At 47.6% G+C, this 24,261-nt stretch overlaps 12 non-coding genes across 12 annotated transcripts; 9 read left to right on the plus strand and 3 right to left on the minus strand.

Annotated features, from left to right (window-relative positions):
• Window positions 1-524: 524 nt before the first annotated feature.
• On the minus strand, window positions 525-596 carry trnad-guc (transfer RNA aspartic acid (anticodon GUC)). Its single transcript has one exon. It is a non-coding gene; the product is annotated as a tRNA-Asp (tRNA).
• A 244-nt stretch (window positions 597-840) lies between these two features.
• Window positions 841-913, plus strand: trnav-cac (transfer RNA valine (anticodon CAC)). Its single transcript has one exon. It is a non-coding gene; the product is annotated as a tRNA-Val (tRNA).
• Window positions 914-5,395: 4,482 nt separating this feature from the next.
• On the minus strand, window positions 5,396-5,467 carry trnad-guc (transfer RNA aspartic acid (anticodon GUC)). The gene has a single exon. It is a non-coding gene; the product is annotated as a tRNA-Asp (tRNA).
• Window positions 5,468-5,711: 244 nt separating this feature from the next.
• Window positions 5,712-5,784, plus strand: trnav-cac (transfer RNA valine (anticodon CAC)). Its single transcript has one exon. It is a non-coding gene; the product is annotated as a tRNA-Val (tRNA).
• A 1,061-nt stretch (window positions 5,785-6,845) lies between these two features.
• trnav-aac (transfer RNA valine (anticodon AAC)) lies at window positions 6,846-6,918 on the plus strand. Its single transcript has one exon. It is a non-coding gene; the product is annotated as a tRNA-Val (tRNA).
• A 3,866-nt stretch (window positions 6,919-10,784) lies between these two features.
• On the minus strand, window positions 10,785-10,856 carry trnad-guc (transfer RNA aspartic acid (anticodon GUC)). The gene has a single exon. It is a non-coding gene; the product is annotated as a tRNA-Asp (tRNA).
• Window positions 10,857-11,100: 244 nt separating this feature from the next.
• On the plus strand, window positions 11,101-11,173 carry trnav-cac (transfer RNA valine (anticodon CAC)). The gene has a single exon. It is a non-coding gene; the product is annotated as a tRNA-Val (tRNA).
• Window positions 11,174-12,234: 1,061 nt separating this feature from the next.
• On the plus strand, window positions 12,235-12,307 carry trnav-aac (transfer RNA valine (anticodon AAC)). Its single transcript has one exon. It is a non-coding gene; the product is annotated as a tRNA-Val (tRNA).
• Window positions 12,308-16,483: 4,176 nt separating this feature from the next.
• trnav-cac (transfer RNA valine (anticodon CAC)) lies at window positions 16,484-16,556 on the plus strand. The gene has a single exon. It is a non-coding gene; the product is annotated as a tRNA-Val (tRNA).
• A 1,061-nt stretch (window positions 16,557-17,617) lies between these two features.
• Window positions 17,618-17,690, plus strand: trnav-aac (transfer RNA valine (anticodon AAC)). Its single transcript has one exon. It is a non-coding gene; the product is annotated as a tRNA-Val (tRNA).
• A 3,659-nt stretch (window positions 17,691-21,349) lies between these two features.
• trnav-cac (transfer RNA valine (anticodon CAC)) lies at window positions 21,350-21,422 on the plus strand. The gene has a single exon. It is a non-coding gene; the product is annotated as a tRNA-Val (tRNA).
• Window positions 21,423-22,483: 1,061 nt separating this feature from the next.
• On the plus strand, window positions 22,484-22,556 carry trnav-aac (transfer RNA valine (anticodon AAC)). The gene has a single exon. It is a non-coding gene; the product is annotated as a tRNA-Val (tRNA).
• Window positions 22,557-24,261: the final 1,705 nt, after the last annotated feature.

Here is a 24,261-nt window from a genome sequence, read left to right on the forward strand (position 1 = left end):
AATGGATGCAAAAATGTACAACCAGTTCCAGCTTTTTTTTGCCTTGGTAAGATAGTGATAGATTGGAGAAAGGCAGGAAATGTGCCACAGAGGCGCCCCCCAACTTCAGCTTTAGGTTAATCTCTGTGTAGCATTCCTGTTTACACGACAGTGACTACGCAGAGAGGAATCTTGTTTAAAAACCCATCTAAGTACTCACGCTCTGATCCGGATGGTGAAGGCTAGCCTGTTCTTAGCAGAAGGCAGAGGGGCAGGTGGCCTGTGCTCAGCTCTCCAGATGCAAGTCTCATCAGGATGCTTCTTGTGACCGTCTGTCTAGAGGTCTTCCAAACGCTTGAACTTTAATGATTTGCCTTTTGATACCTAGACATAGAAATACACACAGGATTTTACAGCAGCACAAATAAGCAAGCAGGACTATTGACGTCCCTCATACTCCCATATTGCCTAGTTTTCTTCTTCTTTCTGCTGTATTACCTTTGTCTGCCTTGGTGAATAATCAGGAACTGGTAGAAAAGTCAAATCTCCCCGTCGGGGAATCGAACCCCGGTCTTCCGCGTGACAGGCGGAGATACTGTCCACTATACTAACGAGGAATGATGCAAGGACATCAACATGCCTCCCCAGCGAAGAAGCAGCTCAGTGTTGTGGAGGTTGAGCAGCCACCTTGCTTTCAGACTGGGGAAAAGACAGAAATAATTCAGTGTCATCTGCATAGCTGTGGATTCCACTTTTTTTTTTCAATAAAGATGCCTAACTGTCATCTCAAGGTAGAGGCCTGGGTGAAAATGCCTGTCACTCTCGGGTGTCGCGCATGCGCGTGAAAGCTGCTTTTCAACAGTTTCCGTAGTGTAGTGGTTATCACGTTCGCCTCACACGCGAAAGGTCCCCGGTTCGAAACCGGGCGGAAACACTATTCTTTACTGTTCGCTCCTGGTATTACGTTAAATGTATTTAGCTGATGCTTTCATCCACAGTGACTTACAAATAGTACATTCAACCATGTGGATACAACCCAAGAATTGGAGGAATCATGCAAGTACATCAACTTCATCAAATATGCTGAACTGCTTCAAGTGCTACTTCAGAAACAATAAGAGGTGACACATGCAGGCACACCAGCCAGGAGCGAGTTTCAGTAATCTGGGTGAGGAACGGATGTATCCTCCTGATGAATGACTTTGCAGGAGTGGGTCGTTGCAGCCAGGTTGGCAACGAAGGATAGCTGGTCATTCAGTGTCGCAAAACCGAAGTACATACCAAACCCTGAATTTTTTGATGTCTAAAAAAGAATTCTTTGTTGCTTGTGTTAGTTACACATCTTACTGTCCACTATACAAAGGAGGACGGTTCCACACTGGTTTTTGGCCCTTTTCGACGAGAATCGCCAGGTGCTTTAGCTGCGCACTAAGCCAGGAGCGAGTTCCAGTAGTCTAGGTGCGAGATGACAAGAGCCTGGACCAGCACCTGCGGTGCCTCCTGGGTGAGGAACGCATGTATCTTCCCGATGCTGTGGAGAATGAATTTTCTGGAGTGGGTCGTAGCAGCCAGGTTGGCAGATGCCTTCCCTGGGAGGAAGAGCAGCTCAGTGTTGTGGAGGTTGAGCTGCCGGCGGGCTGTGTGCAGACATCCACTGAGAGATGCCTGCAAGACACGCAGAAATTGGTGCTGCCACCTTGGTTTCCGACCGGGGAAAAGACAGAAATAATTCAGCTGTGGTAAGTAAAGCCATGTGAGTGAATGACAGGCGCAAGCACAACGTTTAGCACTGTGCACACCAGTGTTTCCCATACATAGGCTATACTTGAGCGGCCCGCCCAGATAGATCATGTCCTGCCCATGGAAATAAAATCCGGATTCCACATTTTTTTTTTCAATAAAGATGCCTAACTGTCATCTCAAGGCAGATGGCCCAGGTGAACATGCCCGTCACTCTCGGGTGTCGCGCATGCGGGTGAAAGCTGCTTTTCAACAGTTTCCGTAGTGTAGTGGTTATCACGTTTGCCTAACACGCGAAAGGCCCCCGGTTCGAAACCGGGCGGAAACATGACTCTTTGCTGTTCACTCTGATTATTACGTTAACTGCATTGAACTCAGCAACACACGCAGAGATTTTGACTGCCACATTTTCAGACCGGGGAAAGGACAGAATTAGTTCAACGTCTTCTGGATAGCTGTGGTATGCCAAGCCATGTGAGTGAATGAAAGACAGGGACAAACAACTTGACTCACACAGTCATGCTTTTATATTGCCTATTTCTGCATCGGCACTTCGCGGAGAGCAGAACAATGCTCCATGCTCCACGCTGTCACTCTCAGCCAGGAGCAGGTTTCAGTAGTCTAGGTGCGAGATGACAAGAGCCTGGACCAGAACTTGCGGTGCCTCCTGGGACAGGAATGGACGTATCCTCCTGATGCTGTGGAGAATGAATTTTTTGGAGTGGGTCGTCGCAGCCAGGTTGGCAGCGAAGGACAGCTGGTCATCCGGTGTCACACCCAGGGTCATTGCAGTCCAAGCTGTGGACGCCACAGAGTTCTCAATGGGAATGGAGAGGTCATGGATGGAAGATGCCTTCCCTGGAAGGAAGAGCATGGATGGGAGATGCCTTCCCTGGAAGAAAGAGAATGGGTGGGAGATGCCTTCCGTGGAAGGAAGAGCAGCTCAGTCTTGCCAAGGCTGAGCTTCAGGTGGTGTGCAGCCATCCACTGAGCACAATCTTTAGCACTGTGCACACAATAGAGTAGGGCTTGATAAGAAAGACAACAGATGGAGACTATTAACGTCCCTCACATTTCCACGCAGATAAAACAAAATATATACAATAACAGTGTATATGTATGTGTGTGTATATATATATGTACATATATGTATTGCGCTGGTAAAAAAAAAAAAGTCTGACATTCAGAGGGAGGAGTTGAACAGTTTGATGGCCACAGACAGCTTCAGACCTGATGTTGTTCTTGTGTTCGAAACCTCCACGCAAGTCATCCTGCTGGAGGTAACAATCCCTTGGGAAGCTCGCTTGGAGAAGGCCTTCAAGTACGATGGGGCTGGTTGGTATGCAGGCAGGGTGGCTGGTGGGCTAGGTGCTTCCCAGTTGAAGTTGGATGCTGGGGCTTTGTCTTGCAATCCTTGGCCAGACCCTTGAGATGGCTGTGTGTGTCCTCAGCTGGGTCTCCTGGAGGAGGCTGTATGATGTTGACCCGAAACATCTAATGATTTCTTCTTTAGCACTGTGCACACAATAGAGTAGGACTTGGTAAGAAAGACAACAGATAGGGACTATTAACGCCCCTCATACTTCCATGCAGAACAAACAAGATATATACAATGACCACTCTGTGCACATACTGTGGTCTGCCAGTCAGGAGTTTCCATTCCAGCTTCCTCCTGTACTTCTCCTTGGCCTCCTTGATCTCCACCTTCAGTTCCCCCTGAATCGTTCTCACCCCCTCCCTGTTGCCACCTCTGAAAGCCCTCTTCTTTGCATTCAGGATGGCCTTGATGTCCTTTGTCACCCATGGCTTGTTGTTTGAATGACAATGAACAGTCCTTGCTGGGACAGTGGAGTCTGCACAGAAGTTGATGTAATCTGTGCTGCACTCTGTGAGCCCATCAATGTCTTGTGGCTCACAGAGCGCTTGCCAGTCAGTCACCTCAAAACATTGCTGAAATGTCTCATAAGCCAGTGAGGTTGTGGTCTGACCTACCTAGGGGGGTGGGCGGAGGGCTGTATGCATCCTTCACCTTAGCATACCCTGGACCTGCTGTCCAGGGTCCTCTCCTCTCTAAGAGGATAGGAAATGGGGGATTAGCTCAAATGGTAGAGCGCTCGCTTAGCATGCGAGAAGTAGCGGGATCGATGCCCGCATCCTCCAAGTTAAGTGTTTCTGATTCTGACACATAGCTTACAGGAAATCCTTTTCTGTAGTGAAGGTCATTAAAGAAACCATCTGTGCGTGAAGCAAGCGGTGGCATCAGCGCTGGGGAGCAGCCAGCATCCTAGGGATCTGCAGGAACCTCTGCAAGTTCCCTCAGCACATCGTGTTCAACACCTGCAGACCTGATGTAGTTCTTGTGTTCGAAACCTCCACGTAAGTCATCCTAGCTCGCTTGGACAAGGCCTTAAAGTACGATGGGGCTGGTTGGTATGCAGACAGGGTGGCTAGTGGGCTAGGTGCTTCCCCGTTGAAGTAGGATGCTGGGGCTTTGTATTGCAATCCTTGGCCAGACCCTTGAGATGGCTGTGGCTCAAGAGAGGATAACCATGGTGCAAGTGGTTAGCTAGCCATCTGGACACAAGCTGATGTCTGATCAGCCTCAGGTGGGTCTCCTGGAGGAGGCTGTATCATGACCCGAAACAAATGATGATTCTAGGAACATCATTGAAGATGTATCCAGAGGCATCGGTAGATGTATTGCTCTTCCCATGAATCATGAAGTATATACAGTGGGGTCCAAAGAAGAAGAAATATTTTGATTCTTTCACGTTGATTCTAAATATGGCTGCGCCTCAAGTTTCCAGCACATCAATGATTGCCTGAATTTTCAGTGAATTAAGTATATCAGAGCTTAGACTTGACCTCCAGTTTGTGTTTTATAATGGTTTAAACAGCACATAAGTTACAAAAAAACAACAAGTATTACTCATTTTCACAGTCATCAACATGACGTCTAAAAGGTTGCAGGACATCTGTGAGAGTTGACGAGTCATTTTCTGGGATCATTTTACTTCCTGTGTACTCATTCCCACCTGTCGTGACTGAATAGTTTCTACACGACTTACCAAATCTGAGTGTGTAGACAATCCACCTTTTCTAGAAAAAAAAAGGTACCATTTTTACCATTAATCTTGTTAGTGTTTCACTGAAATGGATGCAAAAATGTACAACCAGTTCCAGCTTTTTTTTGCCTTGGTAAGATAGTGATAGATTGGAGAAAGGCAGGAAATGTGCCACAGAGGCGCCCCCCAACTTCAGCTTTAGGTTAATCTCTGTGTAGCATTCCTGTTTACACGACAGTGACTACGCAGAGAGGAATCTTGTTTAAAAACCCATCTAAGTACTCACGCTCTGATCCGGATGGTGAAGGCTAGCCTGTTCTTAGCAGAAGGCAGAGGGGCAGGTGGCCTGTGCTCAGCTCTCCAGATGCAAGTCTCATCAGGATGCTTCTTGTGACCGTCTGTCTAGAGGTCTTCCAAACGCTTGAACTTTAATGATTTGCCTTTTGATACCTAGACATAGAAATACACACAGGATTTTACAGCAGCACAAATAAGCAAGCAGGACTATTGACGTCCCTCATACTCCCATATTGCCTAGTTTTCTTCTTCTTTCTGCTGTATTACCTTTGTCTGCCTTGGTGAATAATCAGGAACTGGTAGAAAAGTCAAATCTCCCCGTCGGGGAATCGAACCCCGGTCTTCCGCGTGACAGGCGGAGATACTGTCCACTATACTAACGAGGAATGATGCAAGGACATCAACATGCCTCCCCAGCGAAGAAGCAGCTCAGTGTTGTGGAGGTTGAGCAGCCACCTTGCTTTCAGACTGGGGAAAAGACAGAAATAATTCAGTGTCATCTGCATAGCTGTGGATTCCACTTTTTTTTTTCAATAAAGATGCCTAACTGTCATCTCAAGGTAGAGGCCTGGGTGAAAATGCCTGTCACTCTCGGGTGTCGCGCATGCGCGTGAAAGCTGCTTTTCAACAGTTTCCGTAGTGTAGTGGTTATCACGTTCGCCTCACACGCGAAAGGTCCCCGGTTCGAAACCGGGCGGAAACACTATTCTTTACTGTTCGCTCCTGGTATTACGTTAAATGTATTTAGCTGATGCTTTCATCCACAGTGACTTACAAATAGTACATTCAACCATGTGGATACAACCCAAGAATTGGAGGAATCATGCAAGTACATCAACTTCATCAAATATGCTGAACTGCTTCAAGTGCTACTTCAGAAACAATAAGAGGTGACACATGCAGGCACACCAGCCAGGAGCGAGTTTCAGTAATCTGGGTGAGGAACGGATGTATCCTCCTGATGAATGACTTTGCAGGAGTGGGTCGTTGCAGCCAGGTTGGCAACGAAGGATAGCTGGTCATTCAGTGTCGCAAAACCGAAGTACATACCAAACCCTGAATTTTTTGATGTCTAAAAAAGAATTCTTTGTTGCTTGTGTTAGTTACACATCTTACTGTCCACTATACAAAGGAGGACGGTTCCACACTGGTTTTTGGCCCTTTTCGACGAGAATCGCCAGGTGCTTTAGCTGCGCACTAAGCCAGGAGCGAGTTCCAGTAGTCTAGGTGCGAGATGACAAGAGCCTGGACCAGCACCTGCGGTGCCTCCTGGGTGAGGAACGCATGTATCTTCCCGATGCTGTGGAGAATGAATTTTCTGGAGTGGGTCGTAGCAGCCAGGTTGGCAGATGCCTTCCCTGGGAGGAAGAGCAGCTCAGTGTTGTGGAGGTTGAGCTGCCGGCGGGCTGTGTGCAGACATCCACTGAGAGATGCCTGCAAGACACGCAGAAATTGGTGCTGCCACCTTGGTTTCCGACCGGGGAAAAGACAGAAATAATTCAGCTGTGGTAAGTAAAGCCATGTGAGTGAATGACAGGCGCAAGCACAACGTTTAGCACTGTGCACACCAGTGTTTCCCATACATAGGCTATACTTGAGCGGCCCGCCCAGATAGATCATGTCCTGCCCATGGAAATAAAATCCGGATTCCACATTTTTTTTTTCAATAAAGATGCCTAACTGTCATCTCAAGGCAGATGGCCCAGGTGAACATGCCCGTCACTCTCGGGTGTCGCGCATGCGGGTGAAAGCTGCTTTTCAACAGTTTCCGTAGTGTAGTGGTTATCACGTTCGCCTAACACGCGAAAGGCCCCCGGTTCGAAACCGGGCGGAAACATGACTCTTTGCTGTTCACTCTGATTATTACGTTAACTGCATTGAACTCAGCAACACACGCAGAGATTTTGACTGCCACATTTTCAGACCGGGGAAAGGACAGAATTAGTTCAACGTCTTCTGGATAGCTGTGGTATGCCAAGCCATGTGAGTGAATGAAAGACAGGGACAAACAACTTGACTCACACAGTCATGCTTTTATATTGCCTATTTCTGCATCGGCACTTCGCGGAGAGCAGAACAATGCTCCATGCTCCACGCTGTCACTCTCAGCCAGGAGCAGGTTTCAGTAGTCTAGGTGCGAGATGACAAGAGCCTGGACCAGAACTTGCGGTGCCTCCTGGGACAGGAATGGACGTATCCTCCTGATGCTGTGGAGAATGAATTTTTTGGAGTGGGTCGTCGCAGCCAGGTTGGCAGCGAAGGACAGCTGGTCATCCGGTGTCACACCCAGGGTCATTGCAGTCCAAGCTGTGGACGCCACAGAGTTCTCAATGGGAATGGAGAGGTCATGGATGGAAGATGCCTTCCCTGGAAGGAAGAGCATGGATGGGAGATGCCTTCCCTGGAAGAAAGAGAATGGGTGGGAGATGCCTTCCGTGGAAGGAAGAGCAGCTCAGTCTTGCCAAGGCTGAGCTTCAGGTGGTGTGCAGCCATCCACTGAGCACAATCTTTAGCACTGTGCACACAATAGAGTAGGGCTTGATAAGAAAGACAACAGATGGAGACTATTAACGTCCCTCACATTTCCACGCAGATAAAACAAAATATATACAATAACAGTGTATATGTATGTGTGTGTATATATATATGTACATATATGTATTGCGCTGGTAAAAAAAAAAAAGTCTGACATTCAGAGGGAGGAGTTGAACAGTTTGATGGCCACAGACAGCTTCAGACCTGATGTTGTTCTTGTGTTCGAAACCTCCACGCAAGTCATCCTGCTGGAGGTAACAATCCCTTGGGAAGCTCGCTTGGAGAAGGCCTTCAAGTACGATGGGGCTGGTTGGTATGCAGGCAGGGTGGCTGGTGGGCTAGGTGCTTCCCAGTTGAAGTTGGATGCTGGGGCTTGGTATTGCAATCCTTGGCCAGACCCTTGAGATGGCTGTGCCTCAAGAGAGGATAACCATGGTGCAAGTGGTTAGCTAGCTTCAGGTGGTGTGCAGCCATCCACTGAGCACAATCTTTAGCACTGTGCACACAATAGAGTAGGGATTGATAAGAAAGACAACAGATGGAGACTATTAAAGTCCCTCATACTTCCATGCAGAAAAAAAAAAAATATATACAATAACAGTGTATATGTATGTGTGTGTATATATATGTACATATATGTATTGCGCTGGTAATAGAAAGTCTGACATTCAGAGGGAGAAGTTGAACAGTTTGATGGCCACAGACAGCTTCAGACCTGATGTTGTTCTTGTGTTCGAAACCTCCACGTAAGTCATCCTGCTGGAGGTAACAATCCCTTGGGAAGCTCGCTTGGACAAGGCCTTCAAGTACGATGGGGCTGGTTGGTATGCAGGCAGGGTGGCTGGTGGGCTAGGTGCTTCCCAGTTGAAGTTGGATGCTGGGGCTTTGTCTTGCAATCCTTGGCCAGACCCTTGAGATGGCTGTGTGTGTCCTCAGCTGGGTCTCCTGGAGGAGGCTGTATGATGTTGACCCGAAACATCTAATGATTTCTTCTTTAGCACTGTGCACACAATAGAGTAGGACTTGGTAAGAAAGACAACAGATAGGGACTATTAACGCCCCTCATACTTCCATGCAGAACAAACAAGATATATACAATGACCACTCTGTGCACATACTGTGGTCTGCCAGTCAGGAGTTTCCATTCCAGCTTCCTCCTGTACTTCTCCTTGGCCTCCTTGATCTCCACCTTCAGTTCCCCCTGAATCGTTCTCACCTCCTCCCTGTTGCCACCTCTGAAAGCCCTCTTCTTTGCATTCAGGATGGCCTTGATGTCCTTTGTCACCCATGGCTTGTTGTTTGAATGACAATGAACAGTCCTTGCTGGGACAGTGGAGTCTGCACAGAAGTTGATGTAATCTGTGCTGCACTCTGTGAGCCCATCAATGTCTTGTGGCTCACAGAGCGCTTGCCAGTCAGTCACCTCAAAACATTGCTGAAATGTCTCATAAGCCAGTGAGGTTGTGGTCTGACCTACCTAGGGGGGTGGGCGGAGGGCTGTATGCATCCTTCACCTTAGCATACCCTGGACAGCAGGTCCAGGGTCCTCTCCTCTCTAAGAGGATAGGAAATGGGGGATTAGCTCAAATGGTAGAGCGCTCGCTTAGCATGCGAGAAGTAGCGGGATCGATGCCCGCATCCTCCAAGTTAAGTGTTTCTGATTCTGACACATAGCTTACAGGAAATCCTTTTCTGTAGTGAAGGTCATTAAAGAAACCATCTGTGCGTGAAGCAAGCGGTGGCATCAGCGCTGGGGAGCGGGGAGCAGCCAGCATCCTAGGGATCTGCAGGAACCTCTGCAAGTTCCCTCAGCACATCGTGTTCAACACCTGCAGACCTGATGTAGTTCTTGTGTTCGAAACCTCCACGTAAGTCATCCTAGCTCGCTTGGACAAGGCCTTAAAGTACGATGGGGCTGGTTGGTATGCAGACAGGGTGGCTAGTGGGCTAGGTGCTTCCCCATTGAAGTAGGATGCTGGGGCTTTGTATTGCAATCCTTGGCCAGACCCTTGAGATGGCTGTGGCTCAAGAGAGGATAACCATGGTGCAAGTGGTTAGCTAGCCATCTGGACACAAGCTGATGTCTGATCAGCCTCAGGTGGGTCTCCTGGAGGAGGCTGTATCATGACCCGAAACAAATGATGATTCTAGGAACATCATTGAAGATGTATCCAGAGGCATCGGTAGATGTATTGCTCCTCCCATGAATCATGAAGTATATACAGTGGGGTCCAAAGAAGAAGAAATATTTTGATTCTTTCACGTTGATTCTAAATATGGCTGCGCCTCAAGTTTCCAGCACATCAATGATTGCCTGAATTTTCAGTGAATTAAGTATATCAGAGCTTAGACTTGACCTCCAGTTTGTGTTTTATAATGGTTTAAACAGCACATAAGTTACAAAAAAACAACAAGTATTACTCATTTTCACAGTCATCAACATGACGTCTAAAAGGTTGCAGGACATCTGTGAGAGTGGACGAGTCATTTTCTGGGATCATTTTACTTCCTGTGTACTCATTCCCACCTGTCGTGACTGAATAGTTTCTACACGACTTACCAAATCTGAGTGTGTAGACAATCCACCTTTTCTAGAAAAAAAAAGGTACCATTTTTACCATTAATCTTGTTAGTGTTTCACTGAAATGGATGCAAAAATGTACAACCAGTTCCAGCTTTTTTTTGCCTTGGTAAGATAGTGATAGATTGGAGAAAGGCAGGAAATGTGCCACAGAGGCGCCCCCCAACTTCAGCTTTAGGTTAATCTCTGTGTAGCATTCCTGTTTACACGACAGTGACTACGCAGAGAGGAATCTTGTTTAAAAACCCATCTAAGTACTCACGCTCTGATCCGGATGGTGAAGGCTAGCCTGTTCTTAGCAGAAGGCAGAGGGGCAGGTGGCCTGTGCTCAGCTCTCCAGATGCAAGTCTCATCAGGATGCTTCTTGTGACCGTCTGTCTAGAGGTCTTCCAAACGCTTGAACTTTAATGATTTGCCTTTTGATACCTAGACATAGAAATACACACAGGATTTTACAGCAGCACAAATAAGCAAGCAGGACTATTGACGTCCCTCATACTCCCATATTGCCTAGTTTTCTTCTTCTTTCTGCTGTATTACCTTTGTCTGCCTTGGTGAATAATCAGGAACTGGTAGAAAAGTCAAATCTCCCCGTCGGGGAATCGAACCCCGGCCTTCCGCGTGACAGGCGGAGATACTGTCCACTATACTAACGAGGAATGATGCAAGGACATCAACATGCCTCCCCAGCGAAGAAGCAGCTCAGTGTTGTGGAGGTTGAGCAGCCACCTTGCTTTCAGACTGGGGAAAAGACAGAAATAATTCAGTGTCATCTGCATAGCTGTGGATTCCACTTTTTTTTTTCAATAAAGATGCCTAACTGTCATCTCAAGGTAGAGGCCTGGGTGAAAATGCCTGTCACTCTCGGGTGTCGCGCATGCGCGTGAAAGCTGCTTTTCAACAGTTTCCGTAGTGTAGTGGTTATCACGTTCGCCTCACACGCGAAAGGTCCCCGGTTCGAAACCGGGCGGAAACACTATTCTTTACTGTTCGCTCCTGGTATTACGTTAAATGTATTTAGCTGATGCTTTCATCCACAGTGACTTACAAATAGTACATTCAACCATGTGGATACAACCCAAGAATTGGAGGAATCATGCAAGTACATCAACTTCATCAAATATGCTGAACTGCTTCAAGTGCTACTTCAGAAACAATAAGAGGTGACACATGCAGGCACACCAGCCAGGAGCGAGTTTCAGTAATCTGGGTGAGGAACGGATGTATCCTCCTGATGAATGACTTTGCAGGAGTGGGTCGTTGCAGCCAGGTTGGCAACGAAGGATAGCTGGTCATTCAGTGTCGCAAAACCGAAGTACATACCAAACCCTGAATTTTTTGATGTCTAAAAAAGAATTCTTTGTTGCTTGTGTTAGTTACACATCTTACTGTCCACTATACAAAGGAGGACGGTTCCACACTGGTTTTTGGCCCTTTTCGACGAGAATCGCCAGGTGCTTTAGCTGCGCACTAAGCCAGGAGCGAGTTCCAGTAGTCTAGGTGCGAGATGACAAGAGCCTGGACCAGCACCTGCGGTGCCTCCTGGGTGAGGAACGCATGTATCTTCCCGATGCTGTGGAGAATGAATTTTCTGGAGTGGGTCGTAGCAGCCAGGTTGGCAGATGCCTTCCCTGGGAGGAAGAGCAGCTCAGTGTTGTGGAGGTTGAGCTGCCGGCGGGCTGTGTGCAGACATCCACTGAGAGATGCCTGCAAGACACGCAGAAATTGGTGCTGCCACCTTGGTTTCCGACCGGGGAAAAGACAGAAATAATTCAGCTGTGGTAAGTAAAGCCATGTGAGTGAATGACAGGCGCAAGCACAATGTTTAGCACTGTGCACACCAGTGTTTCCCATACATAGGCTATACTTGAGCGGCCCGCCCAGATAGATCATGTCCTGCCCATGGAAATAAAATCCGGATTCCACATTTTTTTTTTCAATAAAGATGCCTAACTGTCATCTCAAGGCAGATGGCCCAGGTGAACATGCCCGTCACTCTCGGGTGTCGCGCATGCGGGTGAAAGCTGCTTTTCAACAGTTTCCGTAGTGTAGTGGTTATCACGTTCGCCTAACACGCGAAAGGCCCCCGGTTCGAAACCGGGCGGAAACATGACTCTTTGCTGTTCACTCTGATTATTACGTTAACTGCATTGAACTCAGCAACACACGCAGAGATTTTGACTGCCACATTTTCAGACCGGGGAAAGGACAGAATTAGTTCAACGTCTTCTGGATAGCTGTGGTATGCCAAGCCATGTGAGTGAATGAAAGACAGGGACAAACAACTTGACTCACACAGTCATGCTTTTATATTGCCTATTTCTGCATCGGCACTTCGCGGAGAGCAGAACAATGCTCCATGCTCCACGCTGTCACTCTCAGCCAGGAGCAGGTTTCAGTAGTCTAGGTGCGAGATGACAAGAGCCTGGACCAGAACTTGCGGTGCCTCCTGGGACAGGAATGGACGTATCCTCCTGATGCTGTGGAGAATGAATTTTTTGGAGTGGGTCGTCGCAGCCAGGTTGGCAGCGAAGGACAGCTGGTCATCCGGTGTCACACCCAGGGTCATTGCAGTCCAAGCTGTGGACGCCACAGAGTTCTCAATGGGAATGGAGAGGTCATGGATGGAAGATGCCTTCCCTGGAAGGAAGAGCATGGATGGGAGATGCCTTCCCTGGAAGAAAGAGAATGGGTGGGAGATGCCTTCCGTGGAAGGAAGAGCAGCTCAGTCTTGCCAAGGCTGAGCTTCAGGTGGTGTGCAGCCATCCACTGAGCACAATCTTTAGCACTGTGCACACAATAGAGTAGGGCTTGATAAGAAAGACAACAGATGGAGACTATTAACGTCCCTCACATTTCCACGCAGATAAAACAAAATATATACAATAACAGTGTATATGTATGTGTGTGTATATATATATGTACATATATGTATTGCGCTGGTAAAAAAAAAAAAAGTCTGACATTCAGAGGGAGGAGTTGAACAGTTTGATGGCCACAGACAGCTTCAGACCTGATGTTGTTCTTGTGTTCGAAACCTCCACGCAAGTCATCCTGCTGGAGGTAACAATCCCTTGGGAAGCTCGCTTGGAGAAGGCCTTCAAGTACGATGGGGCTGGTTGGTATGCAGGCAGGGTGGCTGGTGGGCTAGGTGCTTCCCAGTTGAAGTTGGATGCTGGGGCTTTGTCTTGCAATCCTTGGCCAGACCCTTGAGATGGCTGTGCCTCAAGAGAGGATAACCATGGTGCAAGTGGTTAGCTAGCTTCAGGTGGTGTGCAGCCATCCACTGAGCACAATCTTTAGCACTGTGCACACAATAGAGTAGGGATTGATAAGAAAGACAACAGATGGAGACTATTAAAGTCCCTCATACTTCCATGCAGAAAAAAAAAAAATATATACAATAACAGTGTATATGTATGTGTGTGTATATATATGTACATATATGTATTGCGCTGGTAATAGAAAGTCTGACATTCAGAGGGAGAAGTTGAACAGTTTGATGGCCACAGACAGCTTCAGACCTGATGTTGTTCTTGTGTTCGAAACCTCCACGTAAGTCATCCTGCTGGAGGTAACAATCCCTTGGGAAGCTCGCTTGGACAAGGCCTTCAAGTACGATGGGGCTGGTTGGTATGCAGGCAGGGTGGCTGGTGGGCTAGGTGCTTCCCAGTTGAAGTTGGATGCTGGGGCTTTGTCTTGCAATCCTTGGCCAGACCCTTGAGATGGCTGTGTGTGTCCTCAGCTGGGTCTCCTGGAGGAGGCTGTATGATGTTGACCCGAAACATCTAATGATTTCTTCTTTAGCACTGTGCACACAATAGAGTAGGACTTGGTAAGAAAGACAACAGATAGGGACTATTAACGCCCCTCATACTTCCATGCAGAACAAACAAGATATATACAATGACCACTCTGTGCACATACTGTGGTCTGCCAGTCAGGAGTTTCCATTCCAGCTTCCTCCTGTACTTCTCCTTGGCCTCCTTGATCTCCACCTTCAGTTCCCCCTGAATCGTTCTCACCTCCTCCCTGTTGCCACCTCTGAAAGCCCTCTTCTTTGCATTCAGGATGGCCTTGATGTCCTTTGTCACCCATGGCTTGTTGTTTGAATGACAATGAACAGTCCTTGCTGGGACAGTGGAGTCTGCACAGAAGTTGATGTAATCTGTGCTGCACTCTGTGAGCCCATCAATGTCTTGTGGCTCACAGAGCGCTTGCCAGTCAGTCACCTCAAAACATTGCTGAAATGTCTCATAAGCCAGTGAGGTTGTGGTCTGACCTACCTAGGGGGGTGGGCGGAGGGCTGTATGCATCCTTCACCTTAGCATACCCTGGACAGCAGGTCCAGGGTCCTCTCCTCTCTAAGAGGATAGGAAATGGGGGATTAGCTCAAATGGTAGAGCGCTCGCTTAGCATGCGAGAAGTAGCGGGATCGATGCCCGCATCCTCCAAGTTAAGTGTTTCTGATTCTGACACATAGCTTACAGGAAATCCTTTTCTGTAGTGAAGGTCATTAAAGAAACCATCTGTGCGTGAAGCAAGCGGTGGCATCAGCGCTGGGGAGCAGCCAGCATCCTAGGGATCTGCAGGAACCTCTGCAAGTTCCCTCAGCACATCGTGTTCAACACCTGCAGACCTGATGTAGTTCTTGTGTTCGAAACCTCCACGTAAGTCATCCTAGCTCGCTTGGACAAGGCCTTAAAGTACGATGGGGCTGGTTGGTATGCAGACAGGGTGGCTAGTGGGCTAGGTGCTTCCCCGTTGAAGTAGGATGCTGGGGCTTTGTATTGCAATCCTTGGCCAGACCCTTGAGATGGCTGTGGCTCAAGAGAGGATAACCATGGTGCAAGTGGTTAGCTAGCCATCTGGACACAAGCTGATGTCTGATCAGCCTCAGGTGGGTCTCCTGGAGGAGGCTGTATCATGACCCGAAACAAATGATGATTCTAGGAACATCATTGAAGATGTATCCAGAGGCATCGGTAGATGTATTGCTCCTCCCATGAATCATGAAGTATATACAGTGGGGTCCAAAGAAGAAGAAATATTTTGATTCTTTCACGTTGATTCTAAATATGGCTGCGCCTCAAGTTTCCAGCACATCAATGATTGCCTGAATTTTCAGTGAATTAAGTATATCAGAGCTTAGACTTGACCTCCAGTTTGTGTTTTATAATGGTTTAAACAGCACATAAGTTACAAAAAAACAACAAGTATTACTCATTTTCACAGTCATCAACATGACGTCTAAAAGGTTGCAGGACATCTGTGAGAGTTGACGAGTCATTTTCTGGGATCATTTTACTTCCTGTGTACTCATTCCCACCTGTCGTGACTGAATAGTTTCTACACGACTTACCAAATCTGAGTGTGTAGACAATCCACCTTTTCTAGAAAAAAAAAGGTACCATTTTTACCATTAATCTTGTTAGTGTTTCACTGAAATGGATGCAAAAATGTACAACCAGTTCCAGCTTTTTTTTGCCTTGGTAAGATAGTGATAGATTGGAGAAAGGCAGGAAATGTGCCACAGAGGCGCCCCCCAACTTCAGCTTTAGGTTAATCTCTGTGTAGCATTCCTGTTTACACGACAGTGACTACGCAGAGAGGAATCTTGTTTAAAAACCCATCTAAGTACTCACGCTCTGATCCGGATGGTGAAGGCTAGCCTGTTCTTAGCAGAAGGCAGAGGGGCAGGTGGCCTGTGCTCAGCTCTCCAGATGCAAGTCTCATCAGGATGCTTCTTGTGACCGTCTGTCTAGAGGTCTTCCAAACGCTTGAACTTTAATGATTTGCCTTTTGATACCTAGACATAGAAATACACACAGGATTTTACAGCAGCACAAATAAGCAAGCAGGACTATTGACGTCCCTCATACTCCCATATTGCCTAGTTTTCTTCTTCTTTCTGCTGTATTACCTTTGTCTGCCTTGGTGAATAATCAGGAACTGGTAGAAAAGTCAAATCTCCCCGTCGGGGAATCGAACCCCGGTCTTCCGCGTGACAGACGGAGATACTGTCCACTATACTAACGAGGAATGATGCAAGGACATCAACATGCCTCCCCAGCGAAGAAGCAGCTCAGTGTTGTGGAGGTTGAGCAGCCACCTTGCTTTCAGACTGGGGAAAAGACAGAAATAATTCAGTGTCATCTGCATAGCTGTGGATTCCACTTTTTTTTTTCAATAAAGATGCCTAACTGTCATCTCAAGGTAGAGGCCTGGGTGAAAATGCCTGTCACTCTCGGGTGTCGCGCATGCGCGTGAAAGCTGCTTTTCAACAGTTTCCGTAGTGTAGTGGTTATCACGTTCGCCTCACACGCGAAAGGTCCCCGGTTCGAAACCGGGCGGAAACACTATTCTTTACTGTTCGCTCCTGGTATTACGTTAAATGTATTTAGCTGATGCTTTCATCCACAGTGACTTACAAATAGTACATTCAACCATGTGGATACAACCCAAGAATTGGAGGAATCATGCAAGTACATCAACTTCATCAAATATGCTGAACTGCTTCAAGTGCTACTTCAGAAACAATAAGAGGTGACACATGCAGGCACACCAGCCAGGAGCGAGTTTCAGTAATCTGGGTGAGGAACGGATGTATCCTCCTGATGAATGACTTTGCAGGAGTGGGTCGTTGCAGCCAGGTTGGCAACGAAGGATAGCTGGTCATTCAGTGTCGCAAAACCGAAGTACATACCAAACCCTGAATTTTTTGATGTCTAAAAAAGAATTCTTTGTTGCTTGTGTTAGTTACACATCTTACTGTCCACTATACAAAGGAGGACGGTTCCACACTGGTTTTTGGCCCTTTTCGACGAGAATCGCCAGGTGCTTTAGCTGCGCACTAAGCCAGGAGCGAGTTCCAGTAGTCTAGGTGCGAGATGACAAGAGCCTGGACCAGCACCTGCGGTGCCTCCTGGGTGAGGAACGCATGTATCTTCCCGATGCTGTGGAGAATGAATTTTCTGGAGTGGGTCGTAGCAGCCAGGTTGGCAGATGCCTTCCCTGGGAGGAAGAGCAGCTCAGTGTTGTGGAGGTTGAGCTGCCGGCGGGCTGTGTGCAGACATCCACTGAGAGATGCCTGCAAGACACGCAGAAATTGGTGCTGCCACCTTGGTTTCCGACCGGGGAAAAGACAGAAATAATTCAGCTGTGGTAAGTAAAGCCATGTGAGTGAATGACAGGCGCAAGCACAACGTTTAGCACTGTGCACACCAGTGTTTCCCATACATAGGCTATACTTGAGCGGCCCGCCCAGATAGATCATGTCCTGCCCATGGAAATAAAATCCGGATTCCACATTTTTTTTTTCAATAAAGATGCCTAACTGTCATCTCAAGGCAGATGGCCCAGGTGAACATGCCCGTCACTCTCGGGTGTCGCGCATGCGGGTGAAAGCTGCTTTTCAACAGTTTCCGTAGTGTAGTGGTTATCACGTTCGCCTAACACGCGAAAGGCCCCCGGTTCGAAACCGGGCGGAAACATGACTCTTTGCTGTTCACTCTGATTATTACGTTAACTGCATTGAACTCAGCAACACACGCAGAGATTTTGACTGCCACATTTTCAGACCGGGGAAAGGACAGAATTAGTTCAACGTCTTCTGGATAGCTGTGGTATGCCAAGCCATGTGAGTGAATGAAAGACAGGGACAAACAACTTGACTCACACAGTCATGCTTTTATATTGCCTATTTCTGCATCGGCACTTCGCGGAGAGCAGAACAATGCTCCATGCTCCACGCTGTCACTCTCAGCCAGGAGCAGGTTTCAGTAGTCTAGGTGCGAGATGACAAGAGCCTGGACCAGAACTTGCGGTGCCTCCTGGGACAGGAATGGACGTATCCTCCTGATGCTGTGGAGAATGAATTTTTTGGAGTGGGTCGTCGCAGCCAGGTTGGCAGCGAAGGACAGCTGGTCATCCGGTGTCACACCCAGGGTCATTGCAGTCCAAGCTGTGGACGCCACAGAGTTCTCAATGGGAATGGAGAGGTCATGGATGGAAGATGCCTTCCCTGGAAGGAAGAGCATGGATGGGAGATGCCTTCCCTGGAAGAAAGAGAATGGGTGGGAGATGCCTTCCGTGGAAGGAAGAGCAGCTCAGTCTTGCCAAGGCTGAGCTTCAGGTGGTGTGCAGCCATCCACTGAGCACAATCTTTAGCACTGTGCACACAATAGAGTAGGGATTGATAAGAAAGACAACAGATGGAGACTATTAAAGTCCCTCATACTTCCATGCAGAAAAAAAAAAAATATATACAATAACAGTGTATATGTATGTGTGTGTATATATATGTACATATATGTATTGCGCTGGTAATAGAAAGTCTGACATTCAGAGGGAGAAGTTGAACAGTTTGATGGCCACAGACAGCTTCAGACCTGATGTTGTTCTTGTGTTCGAAACCTCCACGTAAGTCATCCTGCTGGAGGTAACAATCCCTTGGGAAGCTCGCTTGGACAAGGCCTTCAAGTACGATGGGGCTGGTTGGTATGCAGGCAGGGTGGCTGGTGGGCTAGGTGCTTCCCAGTTGAAGTTGGATGCTGGGGCTTTGTCTTGCAATCCTTGGCCAGACCCTTGAGATGGCTGTGTGTGTCCTCAGCTGGGTCTCCTGGAGGAGGCTGTATGATGTTGACCCGAAACATCTAATGATTTCTTCTTTAGCACTGTGCACACAATAGAGTAGGACTTGGTAAGAAAGACAACAGATAGGGACTATTAACGCCCCTCATACTTCCATGCAGAACAAACAAGATATATACAATGACCACTCTGTGCACATACTGTGGTCTGCCAGTCAGGAGTTTCCATTCCAGCTTCCTCCTGTACTTCTCCTTGGCCTCCTTGATCTCCACCTTCAGTTCCCCCTGAATCGTTCTCACCTCCTCCCTGTTGCCACCTCTGAAAGCCCTCTTCTTTGCATTCAGGATGGCCTTGATGTCCTTTGTCACCCATGGCTTGTTGTTTGAATGACAATGAACAGTCCTTGCTGGGACAGTGGAGTCTGCACAGAAGTTGATGTAATCTGTGCTGCACTCTGTGAGCCCATCAATGTCTTGTGGCTCACAGAGCGCTTGCCAGTCAGTCACCTCAAAACATTGCTGAAATGTCTCATAAGCCAGTGAGGTTGTGGTCTGACCTACCTAGGGGGGTGGGCGGAGGGCTGTATGCATCCTTCACCTTAGCATACCCTGGACAGCAGGTCCAGGGTCCTCTCCTCTCTAAGAGGATAGGAAATGGGGGATTAGCTCAAATGGTAGAGCGCTCGCTTAGCATGCGAGAAGTAGCGGGATCGATGCCCGCATCCTCCAAGTTAAGTGTTTCTGATTCTGACACATAGCTTACAGGAAATCCTTTTCTGTAGTGAAGGTCATTAAAGAAACCATCTGTGCGTGAAGCAAGCGGTGGCATCAGCGCTGGGGAGCAGCCAGCATCCTAGGGATCTGCAGGAACCTCTGCAAGTTCCCTCAGCACATCGTGTTCAACACCTGCAGACCTGATGTAGTTCTTGTGTTCGAAACCTCCACGTAAGTCATCCTAGCTCGCTTGGACAAGGCCTTAAAGTACGATGGGGCTGGTTGGTATGCAGACAGGGTGGCTAGTGGGCTAGGTGCTTCCCCGTTGAAGTAGGATGCTGGGGCTTTGTATTGCAATCCTTGGCCAGACCCTTGAGATGGCTGTGGCTCAAGAGAGGATAACCATGGTGCAAGTGGTTAGCTAGCCATCTGGACACAAGCTGATGTCTGATCAGCCTCAGGTGGGTCTCCTGGAGGAGGCTGTATCATGACCCGAAACAAATGATGATTCTAGGAACATCATTGAAGATGTATCCAGAGGCATCGGTAGATGTATTGCTCCTCCCATGAATCATGAAGTATATACAGTGGGGTCCAAAGAAGAAGAAATATTTTGATTCTTTCACGTTGATTCTAAATATGGCTGCGCCTCAAGTTTCCAGCACATCAATGATTGCCTGAATTTTCAGTGAATTAAGTATATCAGAGCTTAGACTTGACCTCCAGTTTGTGTTTTATAATGGTTTAAACAGCACATAAGTTACAAAAAAACAACAAGTATTACTCATTTTCACAGTCATCAACATGACGTCTAAAAGGTTGCAGGACATCTGTGAGAGTTGACGAGTCATTTTCTGGGATCATTTTACTTCCTGTGTACTCATTCCCACCTGTCGTGACTGAATAGTTTCTACACGACTTACCAAATCTGAGTGTGTAGACAATCCACCTTTTCTAGAAAAAAAAAGGTACCATTTTTACCATTAATCTTGTTAGTGTTTCACTGAAATGGATGCAAAAATGTACAACCAGTTCCAGCTTTTTTTTGCCTTGGTAAGATAGTGATAGATTGGAGAAAGGCAGGAAATGTGCCACAGAGGCGCCCCCCAACTTCAGCTTTAGGTTAATCTCTGTGTAGCATTCCTGTTTACACGACAGTGACTACGCAGAGAGGAATCTTGTTTAAAAACCCATCTAAGTACTCACGCTCTGATCCGGATGGTGAAGGCTAGCCTGTTCTTAGCAGAAGGCAGAGGGGCAGGTGGCCTGTGCTCAGCTCTCCAGATGCAAGTCTCATCAGGATGCTTCTTGTGACCGTCTGTCTAGAGGTCTTCCAAACGCTTGAACTTTAATGATTTGCCTTTTGATACCTAGACATAGAAATACACACAGGATTTTACAGCAGCACAAATAAGCAAGCAGGACTATTGACGTCCCTCATACTCCCATATTGCCTAGTTTTCTTCTTCTTTCTGCTGTATTACCTTTGTCTGCCTTGGTGAATAATCAGGAACTGGTAGAAAAGTCAAATCTCCCCGTCGGGGAATCGAACCCCGGTCTTCCGCGTGACAGACGGAGATACTGTCCACTATACTAACGAGGAATGATGCAAGGACATCAACATGCCTCCCCAGCGAAGAAGCAGCTCAGTGTTGTGGAGGTTGAGCAGCCACCTTGCTTTCAGACTGGGGAAAAGACAGAAATAATTCAGTGTCATCTGCATAGCTGTGGATTCCACTTTTTTTTTTCAATAAAGATGCCTAACTGTCATCTCAAGGTAGAGGCCTGGGTGAAAATGCCTGTCACTCTCGGGTGTCGCGCATGCGCGTGAAAGCTGCTTTTCAACAGTTTCCGTAGTGTAGTGGTTATCACGTTCGCCTCACACGCGAAAGGTCCCCGGTTCGAAACCGGGCGGAAACACTATTCTTTACTGTTCGCTCCTGGTATTACGTTAAATGTATTTAGCTGATGCTTTCATCCACAGTGACTTACAAATAGTACATTCAACCATGTGGATACAACCCAAGAATTGGAGGAATCATGCAAGTACATCAACTTCATCAAATATGCTGAACTGCTTCAAGTGCTACTTCAGAAACAATAAGAGGTGACACATGCAGGCACACCAGCCAGGAGCGAGTTTCAGTAATCTGGGTGAGGAACGGATGTATCCTCCTGATGAATGACTTTGCAGGAGTGGGTCGTTGCAGCCAGGTTGGCAACGAAGGATAGCTGGTCATTCAGTGTCGCAAAACCGAAGTACATACCAAACCCTGAATTTTTTGATGTCTAAAAAAGAATTCTTTGTTGCTTGTGTTAGTTACACATCTTACTGTCCACTATACAAAGGAGGACGGTTCCACACTGGTTTTTGGCCCTTTTCGACGAGAATCGCCAGGTGCTTTAGCTGCGCACTAAGCCAGGAGCGAGTTCCAGTAGTCTAGGTGCGAGATGACAAGAGCCTGGACCAGCACCTGCGGTGCCTCCTGGGTGAGGAACGCATGTATCTTCCCGATGCTGTGGAGAATGAATTTTCTGGAGTGGGTCGTAGCAGCCAGGTTGGCAGATGCCTTCCCTGGGAGGAAGAGCAGCTCAGTGTTGTGGAGGTTGAGCTGCCGGCGGGCTGTGTGCAGACATCCACTGAGAGATGCCTGCAAGACACGCAGAAATTGGTGCTGCCACCTTGGTTTCCGACCGGGGAAAAGACAGAAATAATTCAGCTGTGGTAAGTAAAGCCATGTGAGTGAATGACAGGCGCAAGCACAACGTTTAGCACTGTGCACACCAGTGTTTCCCATACATAGGCTATACTTGAGCGGCCCGCCCAGATAGATCATGTCCTGCCCATGGAAATAAAATCCGGATTCCACATTTTTTTTTTCAATAAAGATGCCTAACTGTCATCTCAAGGCAGATGGCCCAGGTGAACATGCCCGTCACTCTCGGGTGTCGCGCATGCGGGTGAAAGCTGCTTTTCAACAGTTTCCGTAGTGTAGTGGTTATCACGTTCGCCTAACACGCGAAAGGCCCCCGGTTCGAAACCGGGCGGAAACATGACTCTTTGCTGTTCACTCTGATTATTTCGTTAACTGCATTGAACTCAGCAACACACGCAGAGATTTTGACTGCCACATTTTCAGACCGGGGAAAGGACAGAATTAGTTCAACGTCTTCTGGATAGCTGTGGTATGCCAAGCCATGTGAGTGAATGAAAGACAGGGACAAACAACTTGACTCACACAGTCATGCTTTTATATTGCCTATTTCTGCATCGGCACTTCGCGGAGAGCAGAACAATGCTCCATGCTCCACGCTGTCACTCTCAGCCAGGAGCAGGTTTCAGTAGTCTAGGTGCGAGATGACAAGAGCCTGGACCAGAACTTGCGGTGCCTCCTGGGACAGGAATGGACGTATCCTCCTGATGCTGTGGAGAATGAATTTTTTGGAGTGGGTCGTCGCAGCCAGGTTGGCAGCGAAGGACAGCTGGTCATCCGGTGTCACACCCAGGGTCATTGCAGTCCAAGCTGTGGACGCCACAGAGTTCTCAATGGGAATGGAGAGGTCATGGATGGAAGATGCCTTCCCTGGAAGGAAGAGCATGGATGGGAGATGCCTTCCCTGGAAGAAAGAGAATGGGTGGGAGATGCCTTCCGTGGAAGGAAGAGCAGCTCAGTCTTGCCAAGGCTGAGCTTCAGGTGGTGTGCAGCCATCCACTGAGCACAATCTTTAGCACTGTGCACACAATAGAGTAGGGCTTGATAAGAAAGACAACAGATGGAGACTATTAACGTCCCTCACATTTCCACGCAGATAAAACAAAATATATACAATAACAGTGTATATGTATGTGTGTGTATATATATATGTACATATATGTATTGCGCTGGTAAAAAAAAAAAAGTCTGACATTCAGAGGGAGGAGTTGAACAGTTTGATGGCCACAGACAGCTTCAGACCTGATGTTGTTCTTGTGTTCGAAACCTCCACGCAAGTCATCCTGCTGGAGGTAACAATCCCTTGGGAAGCTCGCTTGGAGAAGGCCTTCAAGTACGATGGGGCTGGTTGGTATGCAGGCAGGGTGGCTGGTGGGCTAGGTGCTTCCCAGTTGAAGTTGGATGCTGGGGCTTGGTATTGCAATCCTTGGCCAGACCCTTGAGATGGCTGTGCCTCAAGAGAGGATAACCATGGTGCAAGTGGTTAGCTAGCTTCAGGTGGTGTGCAGCCATCCACTGAGCACAATCTTTAGCACTGTGCACACAATAGAGTAGGGATTGATAAGAAAGACAACAGATGGAGACTATTAAAGTCCCTCATACTTCCATGCAGAAAAAAAAAAAATATATACAATAACAGTGTATATGTATGTGTGTGTATATATATGTACATATATGTATTGCGCTGGTAATAGAAAGTCTGACATTCAGAGGGAGAAGTTGAACAGTTTGATGGCCACAGACAGCTTCAGACCTGATGTTGTTCTTGTGTTCGAAACCTCCACGTAAGTCATCCTGCTGGAGGTAACAATCCCTTGGGAAGCTCGCTTGGACAAGGCCTTCAAGTACGATGGGGCTGGTTGGTATGCAGGCAGGGTGGCTGGTGGGCTAGGTGCTTCCCAGTTGAAGTTGGATGCTGGGGCTTTGTCTTGCAATCCTTGGCCAGACCCTTGAGATGGCTGTGTGTGTCCTCAGCTGGGTCTCCTGGAGGAGGCTGTATGATGTTGACCCGAAACATCTAATGATTTCTTCTTTAGCACTGTGCA

The sequence above is a fragment of the Enoplosus armatus genome, chromosome 19 (assembly GCF_043641665.1).
Source record: "Enoplosus armatus isolate fEnoArm2 chromosome 19, fEnoArm2.hap1, whole genome shotgun sequence".
Classification (NCBI taxonomy): domain Eukaryota; kingdom Metazoa; phylum Chordata; class Actinopteri; order Centrarchiformes; family Enoplosidae; genus Enoplosus; species Enoplosus armatus.